We start from the raw sequence: 22273 nt of genomic DNA, 5'->3' as shown, positions 1-22273 counted from the left end.
CAGATCAGGCTTTGATGCCTGCTCCCTACTCTCATTTTGGGGACAATCCAAAGGAACAACCCCTCTCCTCTTGGCTGTGGACAAAGGCTGTCACTCCAGGGAAGGGCCTGCATCTTCTTTACAGCAGTTCTACCATGTCCAGTGAGCGTGGCCCCAGGAGCAGGTGGACTGGACGGTTGCCATTCCCTCTGACCTGTTGTCCCTCTCTTGCTGCTACATCCTCTACTCCCTGATGGCTTGTTCTAATTAGGGTAGATTCATTCCTTCCACACAGGTCAGCACCCTGACCTTCCCCACAGAGACCCATCCTTTTGGTGCGGAAGCTCCACACGGAGGAGATACAGGAAGTCCACCTGAGTTTGGAACAGCTCCGCCCACTTGGTCCAGACCAGGTACTTGGCAGAGGTGAGTGAGCCCTCACGGTACCTGGAATTGTTCTGTCCCTGACACATGCCTGCGGAATGTTCTCAGTGTACCTGACCCCTGAGAAATCGGCAGGCACTGACCTCCCAGAGAAGAAGCAACAGACTCCAGGTGGGGGCAGCATCCTAGATAGCAGAGGTGGATTTTAAAAGATTCCAGTCCCTCCAAAGCAACCCCCACCACTCCCCCACCCTGCACCTCCCCCCACCTCCTGCAACCTACCCACCCCCTGCTTGATCACATGACAAGGGAGCAGCGGGTACCTGGGGCACCTCGCTTTTCCCCAAGGGCGATTCTTGCTCTTCTTCCTGGGGTCCTTCCAGGTTGGCGCTCCAGGGCTCCCCTAGACGGGAGTGGACTGACCTGCTCACCAGATGTAGGAGGGCTACACCAAAGTGTGGATGATGGTAAGAGAACCACACTTTATGAGGCCATTAGTGCTGGTGCTTATTAAAATTTAAATTATGTATTTAGAAAGACGCTGTAAGGGGCTGGAGTTTTGTTTTGTTTTGACAGGCCAGTGTTCTTAAATCATTATTCTCTTTTCCACAATCACATTTCAAAACTAACTAACAGATGCTGGGACTTTATGCGTCTAGGGCTGCATGCTTTACATAAAAACATTAATATCTGTGCACAAATGAGTATTGACCCTCTACTTGCTATATGGGGGGGTGGGGGAGAGACGCAAGGAAGTTTAAAAACAAAGTACTGGGGCGCCTGGGTGGCTCAGTTGGTTGAGCAACCAACTTGGGCTCCAGTCATGATCTCACAGTCGGTGGTCGAGCCCCACACCAGGCTCTGTGCCGACAGCTCAGAGCCTGGAGCCTGCTTCTGATTCTGTGTCTTCCGCTCTCTCTGACCCTCCCCACTCACACTCTGTGTCTCTCAAAAATACACAAACATTAAAAAATATATTTTTAAACAAAGTACTTCATGCCCTGCAAAGTAAAAGGGGTTGGATTTAGAAACAAAAACGAAATAAACTTTTTAATTTCTAGTGTTTCAGATATTTATAGCATGATAAAATGTCTCAGCGTAAAAAGAGTCATTCACCAGTGATGCCATAATTCTAAGAAAAACCCAGTCCTATAAATGCTTACATATTCTAAACTGCCTTAGGCAGCCAGATAAATAACATATACACAGGCACAAGAAAGAGCATACAGAAACTAGGGGAAGAATAAGATATTCACACAAGTCAAGATTTGTTACTCCTTCAGCCAGAAATAACTTCTCTTAAAAAAAAAAAAAGCAAATCTTAAAAATAATAAAACTTCAGACTTGCGTAGTCTCAGCAATCAGTAAACCCAGCTATCTACTTTTTAAAATGAGGAAAGTACTCAAACACATGTTTAACGAATTGTTTAAGGTTCCCTATGTCCAATAATTATCACTCCCATCACCATTGGAATACTGTGTTGAACTAAGCCAGATGCTGGTCTACAGGCTCCCCTGCACTGACCCATTTAATTCTTGTGTCAATTCCATGGGGCAGGTAGGACTATCGCCCCAATTTTAATGAAGAGGAACTGAGACTCAGAGATGCTAAATAACATTCCCTTCCACTAGTTCCATAAACATCAGGCAATCCAGGTTCAGAGTACAGGCTACTCTATTCCATACTTTTCTGCAGTTTATGCTGTGGCTTACATCCTACACAGAAGGCCTTTCTTGGAGAGCGCGTGGGCAGGCTTTGGGTTAGATCTACCTCCCAGTCAAAAAAGAAACTTATCACACACAACTTACTACCTCTGCACTGCCTTTAGAAATCACAATGAATGTCCCACTTGCATGAAAATCCCCGAAACAATCCTGTCGGGCAGGTTCACAGTGATCTACTTCAGGTTTCCGGAATTTCATTCTTTCTCAGAATACGCTCATGGTGTCTGCTGTGCGATGCCATGCTCCCTAGACACCAGTTTACCCTTATTGTAAAAATCAACTCTTTCAAGTGAACTATTTATTTTTAAAAGAAACTTTACATTACACATCCAGGAATGGAAAATGGTGTCATCTGCTTTAGGTAAATAGGCTACAGAAAAGAAGTCGATCACGACACTTCCCCAGGGAGCCCAGACACAACTTCAGAATCCTTCTCAACACCATGATTCAAGCCATCTCAACCTACTAATCACCATGACACTCAAAATTAAATCTGCTGGCCATATCCCAGTGAATCAAATCCACTTTGGGACAGAGGAACAATTTGACACTCAAGGATTTAAAAAAAAAAAAAGTGTATGTGCTTAAGCTTTTCTGGGTAGCAAATGCTCAAAATCAGAATTCAGACTCCCATTTTTTAGCTCTTTCCTGCCGCATCCTACTGCCTGGAGAAACTATCTGCAAAGGCGTTTTCACTTAAAGAAGCATACATAGCACCATGAAACCATCTTCCTCTCCAATGAAGCAGAATGCAGTCCGTCAAGAGCTACCAAAAATTGAACTAGAAAATACGGAGTCGAGCGGCACTGTTTGGACTTGCACAATCATAGCCTTTGTCGATGAAAGCAAACATACATTTTATATGCTTCTATGAAGCCCTGCGAACATCTAATCAAACTGACAGCTGTGGAGCTAAGAAATAAAACAACCAGCATCCCGTCTTTGATGTTCATCAGGCCATGCCTCAGAACCCTTAAAAGCAGGGATCAGCAAGTCTTTAAGGCTGCAGGAGCCCCAGAACGCCCCTGCCAGGCCTTGGGTACCATCAGAGAAAGCGAAGCAAGCGACCAAGGGCAAGGGCGGGGAAAACACAGCCGGGCTCGTGCTCCCAAGTAGAAGGCTATCAGCGGCAATTCCCAAAGACATCTTCCAAAGCAAGCCACGGGAACAAGTGTTTCATTCTTGGTCTGAAAACAGACTCAAAAGTTAAGTGCCACAGGCATGATGGGCAGAATCCATGATGTCTACAACATACACTGAGTTCTTAATTGGAGATGATCTTTTCCTGACTGCAGCAAAGAGATACAGGCCAGAGAGACCAAGATAATGACCATGAGACTCACTCTGGTGAACAGACTCCAGTAAACGCACTCTTTCATTCTACAAATATCTCAACTATTACGTTCTGGCTGCTAGAATAGAGCAATGGAAGAAAAAAGGAATCAAATAGCTGACTCACAAAGATGTATCATCCTGGTTGGGGAAACATACAACAAAACAAACCTTTATCTCTGTGATAAGTGATAAAAAGAAAACAAAATTTGAAAACACAAGTGTGATGAGGGTTGGGTAGGGGGCTAAGTTACATATTTGACATTAGACATCAGACATTTTGGAATGGAGGAATGAGCTCAAATTGTCATCCAACTTTGCCAAGATCACACAAAACTATTAATGACCAAGCTAGCTTCCTAGCTGTAGGGCCAATCCAAGCTCTTAGCCATGAGGGCATACTGCCTCTTCTAACCCTGTGTTTTCTCTTGAGACCTCACCTAGTCACTGGCCTGGGACACCCCCGTATCAGGGACATCTGCATTGCGCAAAGCTGCAATGTGACCAGACCCAAACCTATAGGCACTTGTATCTGCTTAGTCCGGGCTAAACATTCCTATTGTGGCCGCTTTTACAGCCCCTAAAATTTAGTTAGGTCCTCTTTCCCTCCCATCCTGGAGCCTAGAGCTCTTGTATTCACCAAACGTCTCCTTCAAAGAGCTATCTGCACACGGGGTGAGTACCCAGTGTGCGCATACAGGAAAAGTACAGTAACCACAACCCGCATATCACCAAGAGCAGCAAGGCCAGGCCAAGTCGACCCCAGCTGCTTGGCAGTGCCCTTCCCAGCAAGCCAAGCACGGGCATCTGCCACCCATCCACCTGAGGACAGAGAGGACTACGCAGTGCTCAGCAGCCACGAACAGCACTCTTTGAGGAGGACAATCCAAAAGTTCCCTGTGAATAACGGCTTTTAAGCCTCCTGCATTCATTTCACTAGCAGTCAGTTGATTTCATTTTGAGCTAAGAAAGGTGGAGGGCAGGCAAACAGCACCTTCCAACAACACTAGGGCACAATGAATCCTAAGAAAACAAACCAAAGGTACGTGTCCAATGATGCAGATGCAAGGATGGAAGCTTCACAAGGGCAGGGATGTTTTGTTCACAGTCCTATTCTGGGTGCCTGGAGCATAGAGTGGGTTGTATATAAGATCTGGGGAATAAATAAAATCACTGCTTACGAAGCAAAAAAAAAAAAAAAAAAAAAAAAGGCTATGAAACTAGAAACAGATCAAAAAAGGGGCACCTGGGTTGCTCAGTCGGTTGAGCGTCCAACTTCAGCTCAGGTCATGACCTTGAGGTTTGTGGGTTCAAGCCCCGCATCAGGCTCTGTGCTGACAGAATTAAAAATACTTTATGCTAATCAGTGCTAACCATAATCTGAACTTTTTTGGCTGGTGGACTGCCTTGCTTGATGTTGACACCTGGTGACATTGCAGCGTGGTCCTTGCAAAGACGGGGGTGCCTGGGGCAATCTCTTAAAATGAGATGACAGTGAAGCTTGCTACAATAATTGACTCTTCCCCTCACGAACCGTTTTTCTGTAGTATGTGACACTGTTAGAGAACATTTTACCCACAGACTTTCTTTCGAAACTGGAGTCCATTCTCTCAAACCTGGCCACTGCTGTATTAACTAAGTTTATGTGATATTCTACGTCTTTGTGTCATTTCCACCATCATCACAGCATCACCGTGCACTTTCACGTTCTAAAGACGGCTTTTTTCCTAAGACCTCATGAGCCAACCCCTGCCAGCTTCAAGCTTTTCCGCAGCTCCCCACCTCTCAGCCTTCACAGAATTGAAGAGTTGGGGCCTTGCTCTGAATTAGGCTTTAGCTTGTGAAAGGAATGTCGTGGCTGGTTTGATCCTCTATCCAGACCACTCAAACCTGCTGCATATCGGCAATGTGGCTGCTTTGCCTTCTTACCATTTGTGTGTTCATTGGAGAAGCACCTTTAACATCCTTCAAGAACTTTTCCTTTGCATTCACAACTTGGCTACCTGTTTGGTGCAAGTTTCTGACCTAGCTCAGCTTTCGACATACCCTGCTCACTAAGCTTAATCATTTCCAGCTTTTATTATTTTTAATTTTTTTAATGTTTTATTTATCTTTTGAGAGAGAAAGAGTGTGAGCAGCAGAGGGACAGAGAGAGAGGGTGACACAGAATCAGAAGTAGGCTCCAGGCTCTGAGCTGTCAGCACAGAGCCCGACATGGGGCTCAAACCCACAAACCATGAGATCATGACCTGAGCCAAAGTCGGACACCTAACTGACTGAGCCACCCAGGCGCTCCTCTAGCTTTTGATTTAAAATGAGACACAGGCGGGGCACCTGGATGGCTCAGTCGAATGAGCGTCCGACTTTGGCCCAGGTCATGATCTCACAGTTTGTGGGTTTGAGCCCCGCATCAGGCTCTGTGCTGACAGCTAGCTCAGAGCCTGGAGCCTGCTTCCGATTCTGTGTGTCCCTCTCTCTCTGCCCCTCCCCTGCTCATGATCTGTCTCTCTCTCTCAAAAATAAATAAAATGTTAAAATGAGACATATGCAAAAGGTTTCTTTCACCTAAACACTTGGAAGCCACTGTAGTGTTATTAATTGTAGGGTGAAGGGCCTAATTTCAATAGTGTTGTGCCTCAGGGAATAGGAAGGCTGGGGAGAAAGAGATGGGGAACAGCTGTATTGCGAAGCAGTTCAACACCTTACATGGGCATGGCTCGTGGTGCCCCCAAAACAATTATAATACTAACATCTAAGATCACTGATGACAGATGGTAGCTACTCCTGTGGTGAGTACAACATAACGTACAGACCTGAATAACTAGATTATACACCTGAAACTGATAGGACGTTATGTGTCAACTATACTTCCTTTTTTAAAAATGATCACCAATCACAGATCACCGTAACAGATACAAATAACGAAAAAGTTTGAGATATTACAAGAATCACCAGAATGGGACACGGAGACCCAAAGTGAACAGATGCTGTTGCCAAACAGGGCACCCATAGACCTGCTGGGCACAGGGTTGCCACACATCTTCCATTTGTGAAACGACGCAGTATCTGCAAAGTGCAATACAATGAAGTGCAACACAATGAGCTGCGCCTGTGTAAGAACAAGTAAGAGTGATACAACCCTTGTCAATCTTACCTCAACCCAGAGTAAAGGGAGATCATGAACAGGTCAACAAATACACCAAAGGTCTAACTTGCAAATGTGGCTGACTGCTGGGAAGACAATCATCAGTGATGAAATAAAGAGATATGGGGAAGGACAGAATACTTATTGCTGTCATAGAGAGGCAGGGCTGGACACACGTGCAACTCTGGACAAACGGGGCATAGAATGCAGAGACCCCACCACCCGCAGGAGGGCTCCCTAGGCAGTTAGGGGCCCTTCTGACCCACATCTCAGCAATCTGGTAACAAAGCACAGACAAGCCCTCCTGTGCGGGCAGTTCAAACCTTGCAAATTCCAGGCCACGTTCAAGAACCCAGTATAGAACAGTCAACAGACCAAAAAGACATTAGAAACATACATTCGCCTAAAACTGGAACCTTGAAATTAATGGAGCAAAAACGGACAGAATTCCACCTCCATCTATCACCTAAGCATACTATTAAGACTTGAGAATGCACGTCAAGTATCTGGCAAATGGGAAGTGTACAATAGGTGCTCAGAAAGTGAGTCAAAAGACTGTCTAAAGGCAGAACAGGAGTAGCCTCCACTCTCTTGAATGAGCACCAACCCCCCCCCCAAAGTCTTTGCCAAATGCTGCCCACACATGGGATCCACTTCTATCAAAGACTGTATGGGGCACAAGAGTAAACTGAGCCCAAAGATATTAAGTAATTCACCAAGGTCAAATACTCAGGAAAGGGGTGAAATCTCATTCCCCTTTTATGAGTGCCCTGTGCTGCACTGCGTTTCCCATGAGGCCTGCCATGAAAACCAGGACGAGAAAGACACCATGCAGTCAACACTCTGTGTGGCATTAAATTCCTTAATTAGCTTTACATGTTCCTTGACAGTTCCTCCAGGGAACAAAGCACACACACGCTGTTTCCAGTGTATTCTGCCTCACGCAGATTTTGCTAGAAAACCGGGAGCAGTCTGAGCCAAGAGTAAGTCTAATCTCACAGGCAAGCCGATTTAGAGTTTCTCCACTGGGAAGAGGTTGTCCAGGGAAGCAAAGAAGGTTGGAAGGGGGAGGCCAACACATCTAAGACTGTGGCAGGGTACAATGAATCCCAACAAGACAAAGCAAAGACATATACAATAAGCTTTAACTATGCGGCTAGACAGAACCCCCGGCACCTGAAACAGGAATGCTTGGCGCATACATAGCACATTATAAAGAAATACTTGAGGAATAAATCAAAGCATTTTCTGGAACAAAAAAAAAACTAGAACAAATTAAATGTCCAACATCAGAATTATATAATAGATATTATTCCATTAATTAAAGATTACGAATGCAGCTGCTAAGAAGGACAAATGAGCAATAGCAGAGAAGGTATACTGCCCATTAGGAACCGTGCTGGAGAAGGGGAATGGAAAACATAGGAAACGTTCACAATATAAAGGGAAGTCACAAAACATCATGGACAGTAGATCTGCGTGGACAATAGATCTGTCCATCTATGCACACTGTGTCTTTCCTACCCGTGAGATGTACAGATTTTAAAAAACTACGAGAACAAAGAGCAAAAATATCAAGTCAGAATTACATCTAGATTGTGAGAGGACTTTTTAGATGTTCTTTCCTGTTTGGCTGATAAGCACTTTTTAAAAATTGCCCTTCCTCTAACTTATATGTATTTATAAAATGTTCTACAATAAATACTAATGTGTTGCTTGACATAATATCTACCTTCATGACACTGGTGGTTGTACTGTCAATCTCCCCTCCTCTGAGAGGGAGACTCTGCACCTGCCAAATAGGCTTCTGAACTTTTACCCAGTGACCCAGAGCTGGCAGGGACTTTAAAAGAGTGGTTCTCAAAAGGGGAGAATTTGCCCCCAGAGGACATAAGGCGATGTCTGAAGAAACCTCTAGTTGTCTCATCTGGGGGGGAGGAGGGGCATGGGGAAGGATTCTAGTGCCTTCCACTCAGTAGAGACCAGGGATTCTGCCAAACATCCCACAATGCACAGGGCAGCCCCCAACAACACAGAATTATTTGGCCCCCCAAACGTCAATCGTGCTGACGTTGAAAAACCCTGCTTTGAAGTATTAGGATAGGGGTGCCTGGGTGGCTCAGTTGGCTCAGGTCATGTTCTCATGGTTCATGAGTTCGAGCCCCACACTGGGCTCTGTACTGACAGCTCAGAATCCAAGGATTCTGTGTGTGTCTCTCTCTGTCTCTCCCCAGCTCTTAATGTGTCTGTCTCAAAAATAAACATTAAAAAAATTTTAAGTATTAGGATAACCCTGGTTGACTCAGTAGGTTAAGCAGCCAACTCTTGATTTCAGCTCAGGTCATGATCTCATGGTCCATGGGATAGAGGCCCCCATGGTCAGCACAGAGCCTACTTGGGATTCTCTCTCCTCCTCTCTCTGCCCCTCTCCCACCTCTCCAAATAAACAAACATTTTAAAAACAAAATATTGTGATAAAAATCATATTGTAGGGAACCTGAATGCTTATTAACCTTATTAATAAGGAGGAGAAGAAAACCTATTAACCTTACTTAAAATGTTTTGTACCAGAGGAACAAATTTCCGGAAGGGCAGAGATGGGGACCGCTTATTCCTCTGAGGAGCCCTTAATCCTAGCACTGCTCACAGCACAGAGAGGTGGCTTAGCAAGTGTGTATCCATTAGGGAACACAGAGCTGCACTGTGGAAGACATTCCAACTGCAAAGTCAGAAGCAAGCAGACTCAAAGATCAGTTCTGCCAATGGCTAGCATACTGTGTATCTCCCAAGTGGGGATTACAAGGCCATTAATTCTTGTATGACTTACACAAGTCAAGGTGTATGAAGCTTTTAATATTGTTGGAGATCCACAAGAGCCACAGGGTTAAGAGGTGACCTGCTAAGTACAATGTACTACCCAAAAAACTTCCATCATGTCTGTGCATGGAACGTGCCTAGCTTCAAGCTCAATACCACTGAATCCAGGAAAGACAGTTCCCATATGAACCAGTTACCATCTCCTGGAGAAAGCTGTGTCCCTTGAACTAAGCCTAATCCTCTAGCCACATCAGATTTGTTCAGGACAGCGGTCAACGCGTCACTACCCGAGCACATAAATGAACGGCAGGTACCATCTACCACCAGGAATTCGTGTGAATGTTCTAAAGAAAGATTGACAATAGGACAAAATAGAAACAACTTTTCAAAAATAAAAATCCAAAGGGGTAAGATTGCATCTGAGTAGACTGGAAGTCAGTTCGCAAGAACTAAATCAACTAAACCTTCCGAAGATGCCAGATGGTCTGTTAAGTATTTTGGGATTTTTCTCTTATAGACAACACACCCATCTGGTCGCATATAGAAGTTATGTTTTTCCTTTAAAAAGAAACTGAGAAAGGGTGTCCAAATACACTGGTGTAATTGAGGTTGATGAATAGGGTTCTAAAAGTGTAGGTAGTGAAGAAAGAAATATAAACACACACAGATAAATGTATAATTTATCTGAGCCATTAGAGTTGGCAGAATCATATAAACTTTTTACGAGACAGCTCCATAGCAAAAATTATTAAGTTCGAGTTGCTGAATCATTGTTCAGATGTAAATAGGATGCCTAAAACTTTTACTGGTAGTTCAAATTCGTTTATAACATAAAGTAAACAAGAAAAGCCAGCTGTAAAGCCAAATTCTGGTGAGAGCCCCTCCAACTGCACACATCTGACAAAAGAACTCATTTGCGATTCAAGAGTTAAAAGAAAAAAAGCGGCTGAAAATGGTCGCATTAATAAATTTTAAAACAAAGCCTGACTGTGTTTGATGACGGAATGTTTATTTAATTTGATCAAATGTTCACACCAGTGCACAGAAACATTCATTCCACAGAAAAGAACACACGGGCTCAAACACAAAACTTCCTTACTCAGTCACCATCCTGAGCGAGGTCCCACAGTCCTCCTGGTGCAAACAGCGGCTGCGTCCAACGGTTAAATAACAGTGCATCCTATTAAGTCAGGTGCCAAGTATCCTTCCTCCTGGCCAGGGCTCAATCATTCATGAGCTCTTTTCTGGCTGCTTCTCAGCAGTTCTGTGCACAGCTCTCCACTCCGTGCTTCGAACAGGAGTCTCATTCCACAAAAATCTTGTATTACACATTCCCGCTAATGTTCCCGGGAACGTGGCAATGGCCCATTCGGTAAGACTTCGCTGGCCGTCCGTGTTTTCAGGATTCCGGTATATGTAGTCTCCACCCTTGGCTGCCTTGTTTCAGCTTTGAAACTCTCAGGCATCAAAAGATCATTTCTCGACAGCACAGAGCTGTGCTTTTCACACTGGCATATGCATCACAACATTTCTACAGGGAAAACCAAAATGACCAGGAATGGTAACCCCTGGAGCCTCATTTTTTCCTTTTCAGAAGAAAAGAAGAAAGAGAATTTAGAAAGAATTAAAAAAAAAATAGATGTTCCTTATTAGGGTTAGGAGATTAGGACCTCCCAGCTTATCTGTATTCTATACAGCCTGCTTTTGGCAAGACAGAACATAGCATGCTGGCTAAAATAACAGGCTTAGGGACATAATAAATAAAGCAGAGACCAAACCCCAAACTCAGACTCCACCAATTATAAGCCCTATCACCAGCCACATGATCTTAAGTAAAACACCGTCAGTGTAGAACAGAGCAATGGACTTCGGAGAGCACTCAAGATACAAAGAGCCCCCCAGCACTACACTTAACACAATAACCTAGTTGTTATTCTGATTGAGCCCAAAGTTTCCACTAGGCTTTTTTTTTTTTTTTTTAACTTTGGTAGACTTTAAACTCACATGTGGCTGATCTGGGATGATCACGCGGCTCTATTAAACCTGTATGCGTTTCTTAGCTTGTGGACTTGCTGAGACAGTTCAAGGAAGAGACGGCCTTTCTTTTCCCATGTAAATAAATAACTGCTTCAAGAAAGATCAGAATCTTTCAAGTGGAGAGTCACTCTCCAACCCTCACACACCGCCACCATTACTCTTCTTCCTATTTGGAGTTTGAAATACACAAGGAGCACATGAAAACATTCTCTTGGGAAACATTCAAGCAATAGGCCATTACTCTTGCAATACAGGGTAACAGAACCTAATAGAACATTTTCTATCCCTCTCTTTGTAAGAAGTGTATTCCACATGGCCGCCAAATGAGTGTGTCATGCGTATATGTTTCTGCACAAAGTCTAGGAGGTGCAGGCATTCCCTTGGCACATTAGCCTGGAGTCACCCCAATAAACACCCTGCAGTTAGCCATTGGCACAAAAGGAAATGCTTTTTGTGTCAGAGCAGAAGAATTTTGATATTCTTCAAGATGTGTGTTCCAGGAGACAATTTCTCTTATACCACAAAAGAATAGTAGAGTATTTTATTCTTCTCTTGGATACTCTCTTTTGCCATCCAGTTTTCATTCTTCCTCCTTGTGGCGAATGTGTGTACCCTGATGTGTGTTACAGCTGGATCCTTAGAGCCTAGGGCTGTGCCTGGAATACATGAAGGCATCCAAGGAAGAAAAGAATGGATTCCCTGGGGATGCCAGGGAATCCTCACTGGTTAAGTTCTGTTAAGTCCAACCACGAGTCCGTTATGAAGGCTTGGATAGGAACAAATTTGCATGGGTAATGAACCGACAGCGACACAAATGTGCTGGTTTATTTTAATCTCGGAAAGTCTTCATCTCCACACCCTGCAGCAGTTTCCTTTACCCCTTGTACTGTTAGAATATTCTCAGGTGACCATGCAACAGGATCCATTTAGTCAAACATGAAGCCCTCACTTAACCACAAAGTTGTGGAAAATCTTGCACTTTAGGTATATTAAAAGCCAGGAGGGCAAATATAAGCCAAAGCAGTAGAGGATTCATGATGGGTACAAGAGAGTGTTAGTAGGTGGGCAGGCTGGAACGGGCTTCAAAAATGTCATCAGAATTGAAATACTCACGTGGAGCACAGGAAACAGTCAGTGGTGTTACGGAAAGGCCGTCTAGCGAGGTGGTTAACAGCACTAGCTTCAAAGACAGAATTTGAATTGAGGGATCTGCCTCTTAATGTCCTGGGTGAACTTGAACAAGTTAATTACACGCACTGTGACTTAGTTTCCCTCACTAGAAAAATTGTGGTATTGGTCTTCCCTTAAGGAGCCGTCATATGGATTAAATAAGGTATTATGTGCACGGTGCTTAGTACAGTATCAGGCATGTTAGAGAGGTGCAATTATTGTTGTGGTAAAATTAACCCAGATAAGGGTTTGATAAAGGATGAAATGAAAGATGTGGAGCACCTGGGTAGCTCAATTGGGTGGGCGTCCAACTCTTGATTTCAGCTGAGGTCATAAGCTCATGGTCATGAGACTGAGCCCTGCTTGGGGCACCGCGTGGAGCCTGCTGGGGATTATCTCCACTCCCCCCCAAATATATAAACTTTTAAAAAAATGTAAGATAGGAAGAACCCTTCCAACACTAGCAATCCAAGTTGTCGTGCACGCAGTTAAGGAAAATAGTTGGGCGATTTCCTATAAAACTAAGCATGCGCCTACCACATGACTGAGCAATTGCACTCCTGGGTGTTCATCTCAGAGAAATGAAAACTTAGATTCACTCAAAAACCTGTACATGAACATTCATAGCAGCTTTATTTGTAATATCCCCAGACTATAAAAACCCCTGACAAACCAGACTACATCCGTCCCATGGAATACTACTTAGCAACGAAAAGGGAACAACTTGGATGGGTCTGGAGAATTATGCTCAAACAGTTATATACAGTGTAATTCCATTCACATAATACTCTTGAAATGACAATCAATTAATGATAGCCAGGGGTTAGGGATGGACTCAATGTAGTTAATAAAGGGGTAGCATATGGCACCTCTGTGGCACTCGAACAGTCCTAAATCCTGACTGTGTGGTGGTTACATGAATCTAAACATAAGATAAAAAGACACAGAGGGGCACATGGGTGGCTCAGTCATGTAAGCATCTGACTTTCAGGTCACTAACTCACAGTTCAAGAGTCTGAGCCCTACATCGGGCTCTGTGCTGACAGCTCAGAGCCTGGAGCCTGCTTTGGAGTCTGCGTCTCCCTCTCTGCCCCTTCCCCTGCTAGCGCTCACTCTCTTTCTCTCAAAAATTAAAAAAAAAATTTTTTTAATGCACAGAAATACACATACAGGCACGCCACACACAAAATTGAGTGTGTGCAAAACTGGTGAGATCTGAACCAAGAGTATGAATGTGACAATGTCAATCTCCTTGTTTTGATATCATACTCCAATTATGCAGAAGGTACCACTGGAGGAGTCTGAGTAAGGGGTACACAGGATCCCTGGGGCAGCGGGGGGAGTTTCAAATGGAAGTACTTCTGAATATGCAGAAGAGTTTTAGATGAAGAGTAGAAGTTCAATTAAGAAGTGAATGATCTACTGCAGAGAATTAGGAGTGAGCCACATTTTACCGGGGAAAAGCCACTATCTCTTTGGACGTAGCAGTAGCCCCTATTGTGTCTGTATAAAGCAGGTGGGATTTTACAGCCACTCCACACGGAAACTTAGGACTAAGGAGTCTCGAAATAGGAATGAGTATCCTAGAGGCAAGAAAAATAAACCAACCCTGCCCAATGTAAGAAAAAGTATTGCACGTATGAGGCAGATGAGCCCCCAGGACCACAGGGGAGGCTAGACTGGGGACTGGCAAACTATATCCAAATCCATATAACATCCATGGCTATTTTCACACTACAATGGCGGGTTGAGTAGTTCCAAAAAAGACTGTGTATCTATCCCCCAGAGCCTGAAATACTAGCTATCAAAATGGTAGGAAACAAGTCCCAACCTCTGGGCTTGATAACCAAGCTTAGAAGTCAACCCAGTTAAGACAAAGGATGTCCTCCGACTGCCACTGTGCCTGTCAACAGGATGTTGTAGCCACTGCCCAAATGGCTTTTCCTCTGTCCCTGTACCTTTGCAATATGAGCAACAGATCCGAAGTCTGAGGCAGACATATGTAATTAGCAGAGTCCAGGTCACATGGCCCACATATTAGCTGCAAGGGAAGCTGGAAATCGGAACATTGGACAGACTTTGCTTCCACGACGACTCAGAGCGAACAAGGCCCAAACCCAGAAAGGGATGCAGACAGCAGACAGCAGAACACACAGGATGGAACTGCCATGTGTAGTGTGGACAAAGCCATCAACCACAACCCAACTGGGTAATTTTTATTTTCTGTGGTTCAACCCAAAGACAGGGTTTTCTGCCAATGTGACCAATAAGAGGTGTTAATCGTCGTCAATATTTGCTAAACCTAGGCTTCAACTTGTTGACTTTCATCTTCAGTTTTCCCTTGTATCACTGAAAGTGTATTTTTTATCCCTGGTCTAGAAATGCTTTGATTTTTTTTTTTTTTTTAAAGCTCATAGTTGGGTAGGAGGAGAAGCAAGAGCCCAAGTCTGGAAGTCTCTTCAACTGTATGAGTTTATGAAGCTAATTTTAAAAGACCAAGCAAACCAGGCAACCCTAATATTCTAACAACTCCCTAGCAGCAAATGGGTTCTGTCAATCATAAAGCAATACCTCTCATTGCATTGACTTTAAGATAAATGAGAGGCACTTGGGTGGCTCAGTCAGTTAAGCATCCAACTTCGGCTCAGGTCATTATCTCAAGGTTCATGGGTTCAAGCCCCATGTCAGGCTCTATGCTGACAACTAGCTCACAGCCTGGAGCCTGTCTTCAGATTCTGTGTCTCCCTCTTTCTCTCTCTGACCCTCCCCTGCTCATGCTGTCTCTCTCTCTCTCTCAAAATTTTTTAAAACCGCAAAAAAAAATTTAAGATATATGAATATCTTGCCTTTCCTAAGTAGAAGGCAAAAAGTTCTAGCAATCTAACACAAACACATAACGAGAGATAAAAGGAAGAGACAGTAGTGTTTTCAATGATTATCACATTAAAAATAGCTCCGTTAGGGGCGACTGGGTATTAGTGGCTTAAGTTCTCAACTTCATCTCAGGTCATGATTTCACCATTTGTGAGTTCGAGCCCCCTATCAGGCTCTCTGCTGTCAGCACAGAACCTGCTTCAAATCCTGTGTCTCCCTCCCTGTCTGCCCTTCCTCCACTCACACGTGTACCTGCTCTCTCTCTCTCATTCTCTCTCACTCTCTCTCAAAAATAAATAAACATTAAAAAAAAAAGGCTCCTTAAGGGTCAACTGAGTGCCTCAGTCACTTAAGCGTCCAACTCTTGATTTCAGCTTAAGTCACCATCGCACAGTCGTGAGATGCAGCACAGAGCCTGCTTGAGATTCTCCCACTCCCGCTCCTCCTGTCCCTCCCCCACTTATTCATAAGCACATGCACACTCTCTCTTTCACTCTTTCTTGTTCTTTATCAAAAAAAGCTACTTTACTTTGATACAGTTTCATAAATGTTAGATATCATGGAACATATTCTTAGCATGCTGACCTGCATCCAGGATTTCTAACGCGAAGCTTGCTTCGCGTTAAAGAAAGCCAGACAATTACCAATTGGAATGGAGGTAGAATGACTGATGGGATACGGGAGGGGAAGTATGAGATGCACATCCTTGGTGCTGAAACTAAATCTTGCAAGATCCAAGTTCAAGGTCCTTCAAAAACTGGGGCATCTCCCCAACCACACCAAAAACCCACTGGCCTTTACAATCACTCCTGAATTCAACATTCTTTAGTCCTTCCCTGAGATGCCTTAGTTCTTACATCTCCTCACAGATGAAAAACTAGGGTTGCTATCGGCTCTGCCCTCTTTGCACATGGCGCTTCTACTTAACGGAAGCCACATCAGTTTCACAGGAAGGTTTCATGACGCACAAAAAAATAAAACCGAGCTTGCCGGAGAGGACGTTTGAAACCTAGAGCTCCAAAGTTTACTTCCGCACATCTGACAAAAATGATTTTTCAAGGCTGAACAGAGAGGCCTGACACAGTAAGGTGACACCTCTTTATCAGCTCCGAGAACTCCAGGGAACGTAATTAGCACCCAATTAGTTATTAATAACTTAATATTCACACATCTGCTGAAACTCCGTAGGTGCGCAGTATAATTTAAATGTGATTGTGATTGTCCCTGTTAGGGAAGGTGCTATATACATAATAGATTGGATTCCGCAGAGCCTAATAAGGGGTAAAAAATGGAAGCCTCATCTGTTCCTTTCTGTAGGGTGTATGTAAACTGGTCAACTCAAACCAAAGGGTATCCCAGTCCATCTGGAAGAGTTAAATGAAGCCTATTATACAATCAAAATGACAGTGTAAGACACATTAGCTGGCTGCCTTACTACATGCAATCTCTGTGCTCCATCAGATGCCTTAAAATGCCTCTAAAAGAGCTAGCATATCAGTAATTATTATTTATTAAGCCATTATTACACACCAGGCACTGCTCTAATCACTGTAAACACATCTATTACTTCATTTTTATTTCATTTACCTCTCACAGCCACCCTGCGCGGTAGGTTCAATTACTATCCACCATTTTACAAATGGGAACAGGGAGGCACGAGTTCACATCATCTGCCAAAGATCACCAAACTACGAGTGGCATGCCTGTGACGCATGCTCAGTCGTGTCTGCCCTACAGAACCTTTGCTTTTAGCCGCTGAGCTAGAATTAATCACTTTTCTCCAAGACCTGTACCAAAAACTCTCCATATATCAGTGGGATTACCCAAGGCTAAGCAGGGGTCCTAAGCACTTCCGCTCACTCAGCTGCCTTCACAGAAGGCCTAGGTGGTGTCTTGTTTTCGTCCTGAGCACTGTGCAATTAGATGAGCAACTTCACCTCTAGCTTTTATTTTAATATTTATTTATTTTGGGGAGAATGTAAGCAGGGGAGGGGCAGAGAGAGGGGCACAGAGAATGGGAAGCGAGCTGTGTGCTGACAAGCTGACAGTAACAAGCCCAACGTGGGGCTCGAACTCACGAACCCAGAGAGCATGACCTTTGCCGAAGTCAGATGCTCAACCAACGAAGCCACACAGGTGCCCCCTAGCTTTTAAAATCTGACTCCTATTCCTGTGATCTAAAGGCACAAAAAGACCTCTCCGACCACTCGCCATTTACCTACCTCCAACACCCAGCATCTCACTCTTTCGTTACCAAAGTCCCCTCATCCAGAGACAAGAAACAGACACGCTCCTGTGTGGAATTCGAAAACACGATGTGATTTCATGCCCTTCGTTACAAGAATGGCCCAGTCTCTCACTGCCAGGGTGAAGAAGAGAAAAACAGGACGGACATATGGGAGGGGACCTCTGATCACAAAATAGATGTTTCCACAAGTCTCTGAGCAACCCTAGCTGCTGATTATGCCCACGCTACCCAACACAAGCATTTTAAAACACTAGCGTGGGCAGGATTATGTTCTTTCCCCACATCTGTCTGGAAGGCCAATGCGGCGCAGTCTGGAGCTACTGCATTTCCAGCGCCCTACCGTGCTTACCAAGGAAATTTCCCCTTCAGACTGACAAATGTCCAAGTACAGTGCAGGCCTCCCTCTTGTGAGTTTGGTGAAATGCTGAATATTCATTTTATCTTACAGACACCGCAAGGCCTCACCTAACTAAGATGGGATCTTCCTTCCAAGCTCCAATAAGAACAGGGTGTCTTTCAAAGACCTTGGGAACAACAGGCAGCTGTGTGAACATCGGTGGACAACTTGACAAGTTTATGAAACAGGAAGGATATTGAAAACATGGGGCTTACTATTCTGAAAGAAAGCGAAGAACATTTCATAAGCAAAGTATGCAAGCAAAAGCTATCCGAAACACTAAGGACAGATACGGCCTGAGATTTCCGAGGAATTTATTTTAGGAAAGTAGGCCAAGTGTTGGGATTTAGTTAGAAGGATTTTCATCACAGAACTCATTATAATATCCAAAACTGTAACGATATTTAACGATAAAGAAATAGTTAAATACCATCATGGTATAAGCATTCAATTAAACGCTTCTCACCGGTCAATTCTAAAGGTTATGGAAGAGTTAATGGCCTAAAAAAAGTAAAATGAAGAGTTCAATGAAAAGGACAGATTTCAACAGAATACAATTTTCATCAAAAAATAGAAAAAACTAAGTATATACAAAAATGCACCAAGGTATTCAAAGCTACTAACTCAGAAGCATATTTATATTATCTGCGTTTATTACAATGAACACATGTGGCTTTTATATTAGGAAATGCTTTCTGGGAGATACCTTCCCATATCTCCCTTTTTTTATCTCTAAGTCTAGAATATTTACAACAAACACAAAGACTCCACCAAGAATCCTCAATCCCATACATGATGACCAAACTTCCAAATGCCTGGGTTTTGGTTTTTGTTTTTTTTTAAGTTTATTTATTTTGAGAGAGTGAGAGAGACAGAGCGCGTGCGCGCACCCACACACCTGTCTGTCCAAGCACAGGACCCAATGCAGGGCTTGATCTCACGAACCAGAGTCAGACGCTTAACCGAATGAGTCAACCAGATGTCCTGTCAAATGCCTCATTTTTACCAGTTAATTCATTTGAATCAGGATCCAGATAAGGTCCACACAGAGCTTGACCAGTATGTCTTTTAAAATCTTTATAGGTTTTCCTCTTCATCTCTCTTTATCTCCCCCTTGCAATTACTCATTCAAATATCTAGACCTGGAATTTGGAATTTGCCAGTCTGGAATTTGCCTTTTGTATGCCTATGGTGCCATTCACCACGTTTTACAGCCAGTACCCTTTAAAGCCTTTAAATTGGTAGTTGGACAGTGCTCACTTCGGCAGCATATACACTAAAATTGGAATGATATAGAGATTATCATGGCCCCTGCACACGGATGACATGCAAATTCATGAAGTGTTCCATACTTTTTTATACATTTTAGGAAATAAAATGGATAGTTGGACGCTTGAACAGACGTAGGTGGGGTTTTTATAGGGGGAGGGGTAGAAGGTAGAGGGGAGCAGGGGTTTGCAAGACTATTTCCTAAGAGGTTATGTGTTCTATCACCAGGGGCTCATGCTATCTGGTTGTCTTCTTATGATAGGATTAACTGTTAATGTTCATGCCTAGATTTGGCAATTCATTAGTGGCTGCAAAATGGCAATCTGCCATTTCCACCACTTCGTGTTCATTGTTACTACAATAATTTCATAAAGGAAAAACTTCTGAAATGCCTGGGTGGCTCAGTCACCCTTGATTTCAGCTCAGGTCATGATCTCATGGTTTGGGAAATACAGCCCCAAACTGGGCTTTGCACTGAGTGTGGAGCTTGCTTGGGCTTCTCCCCCTGCCCCTTCCCTGCTCGCAGGCTCTCTTGCTCTCTTAAAAAAAATAAAAATAAAAATAAAATCTTCCACCCATCTATTCCCTGGTTACTCACTATCAAAAGCTATTCTTAATTTTTAAAATACATACTTATTTATAGATTTAAGCTTTCACTACATATAGAATAACAGGATGCCACAAGCAAAAGCCTCCTTATTTTTCAGCCAGATCTGGAGTTCAAGGGTTCTCCAGGTCAGGAGGGGCCCATTCCACACAAAGTGCAGCAAGGCCAACACAGCAGAGGCTACAGAGAGCTCAGACCTGCCCTTACCCAGCAGCGCCCTTGGCACAGGTGCACCTGCCCTGGGAGAGGCGGACCACCTCTCTGCGCATGCCCAGGTTACTTTCCCAGCACCACCGCAGGGCCGTGGGCCGCCCCCAAAGCCGAAGCGGGCATCACTGAACTGAACCGAAGCTCCCCCGAGGCTGGCCATGGCAAGTCCTCACACAAGGCAGCAAAGCGGAGAGAACTGACAAACTGTGCACGAGAAAAATGGAATCAACAGGCTGAACTCGATTTAAAGACAGCTTTACAAATTGGAAGGCTGACAGCCCAAGGCAGAGAAAGGCACACACCACAGCACGGGGTCAGGGTCTGTGGCTGGTGGGCAGCTCTGCGGCTGTGGGGGGAAAAAAATGGCCATAAGAGCCGATTTAATAACTCAGGGTCGACACTCAGGCTTCTGCCTGGGCCTTACTTTGATTTTTATAAACTGACAATGCAGGCGAGTGGAGATGCGAAAACAGGTCCGCAGGTAAGCCCTGCATGGCCCCGCTGGTCACTGCGCCGGATTTCCCTCCGGGCATCCAGATGGGGAGGCTGGCCATGACCTCCTTACTGCTGCTAAGGTCTCCTCGGAATGCACTCATTAGCTAAATGTGCACTGGCCCACAGGAAGGAGACCTGGGCCATTAAATATAAATGCAAAAGAAAATTAGACCCATCCATTCTAAATCTCTAATCTTTGTAGCAGGAAAGGTTTACTCTCTGCTTTTAATTTTTCTAAAAGGCATAAGCACTGAAATAAGCACCTAGCTTTGGGCCCCGCCCCTCTCCAAACCAAAGAAATTACTTTTGTTTCCTAAACCCTGTCAGATTTCATGAGGCATCTGTTGACACTTCTAAACCTGGATTAAGTTTCTATATAAGCTCTCACGGCCCATCTTTTAAACAGAACCACAAACCCATCTGCAGTGGTACAAAGCACAGAAGCTGATAAGCTTTAAATGAATTGGGAACATTTACCTAAATGAGAGTCAGGACTGACTCCGTGATTTTCCTTTAAAGATCCATTAATAAAGAAGGCAAGGAGAAATAAACGTTTGTAAAATTCTCCCACCAGAGTAACAAAAATAATCACTGCCTAACCAACTACTCACACCATAGCGGTGGTCCACAGGATAACCATGTGCTATGGCTTCTTGTTCTCCTCTGGTTTCCAGTTGTCCCACTTAGATCATTGCTCATAGACAAGGATTTTCAGCCATTTCTGGTCACTGCTGTATCTCCAACACCAAGAACAATGCTTTCTGGCAGATGCTCTGTATCTGTTTGAAGGAGGAAAGGAATTCTGTTCATTTCACTAGAACCAGGGGGACTATGGAGCTAACAGGATACTCCAAGGAGACGACCAAATAGTTAAGCTTCAGATTCTTCTCGGTAAATATGTCTCTAATTGCACATAATCAGAGGACAATCTGCTTGGACCTCCTCCCATCAAAGGGCTGGCAGAGGGCTCCCCTGACTTCCCCACATCTCCATAGTAAGCGCTTCAGAAACCCCAAACATTGAGGAACACCATGCAATCCATCAACCTCTCCTCTGATCCACAAAGACCTTCCCATTTAAAGCAGTGAAGGAAGAGAAAAGAAACTCCAAAGACTGGGGCCCTGGTCATTCCAGATCCATTATATTCTGAAAGTAGAAGCCAGACACATCCCGAAGCAAATGGACCTTGAATAAATCATTGCACTGCCTTTCAAATAACCATGGTCTGTGTTAGCCTTCATTTCCTTAAAACCTGAAAGCCCACTGTGCAGGGTGAATAAAGAGGCAGGTTGTTTACTCCTAAAACTCAGGCTCTGGATTGAATAGCTCAGACAGGGACTAGCCACAGGAATATAAACAGGTAACCTCTGCTCTGAGACACATTTGCCTCATCTGTTAAGTGGAATGATAATAGTAGCTCCTTTTGGGAACTGTATGGGAATTAAATATGGTCATGTGCCAAACATACTAGGCACAGGATCTGACCTTTCATATATGCTCTACAAGTTGGGTTCATGAGGAAGAAGAAAACGATGAAGACAAAGATGATGGTGACCACAGTGACAATTATCTGGACAATGATCA

At 44.0% G+C, this 22273-nt stretch overlaps 1 protein-coding gene, 1 long non-coding RNA gene and 1 other non-coding gene across 5 annotated transcripts in view; 1 reads left to right on the top strand and 2 right to left on the bottom strand.

Moving 5' to 3' along the window:
* PTPRG (protein tyrosine phosphatase receptor type G) overlaps positions 1-22273 on the bottom strand; it is a 712019-nt gene that overhangs the window by 614580 nt on the left and 75166 nt on the right. The gene's annotated exons all lie outside the window — the stretch shown is intronic.
* Positions 10373-11543, bottom strand: LOC115273670. The gene is made up of 2 exons (XR_003900892.1): positions 11387-11543; positions 10373-10968 (listed from the first exon to the last, which is right to left on the bottom strand). It is a non-coding gene; the product is annotated as an uncharacterized LOC115273670 (long non-coding RNA).
* On the top strand, positions 19361-19464 carry LOC115275552. Its single transcript, XR_003901622.1, has one exon. It is a non-coding gene; the product is annotated as a U6 spliceosomal RNA (small nuclear RNA).

Source organism: Suricata suricatta, chromosome 12 (genome assembly GCF_006229205.1).
Source record: "Suricata suricatta isolate VVHF042 chromosome 12, meerkat_22Aug2017_6uvM2_HiC, whole genome shotgun sequence".
Lineage (NCBI taxonomy): Eukaryota > Metazoa > Chordata > Mammalia > Carnivora > Herpestidae > Suricata > Suricata suricatta.
Note: the sequence above shows the minus strand (reverse complement) of the source record. Positions and strands in the feature narration are given on the sequence as shown.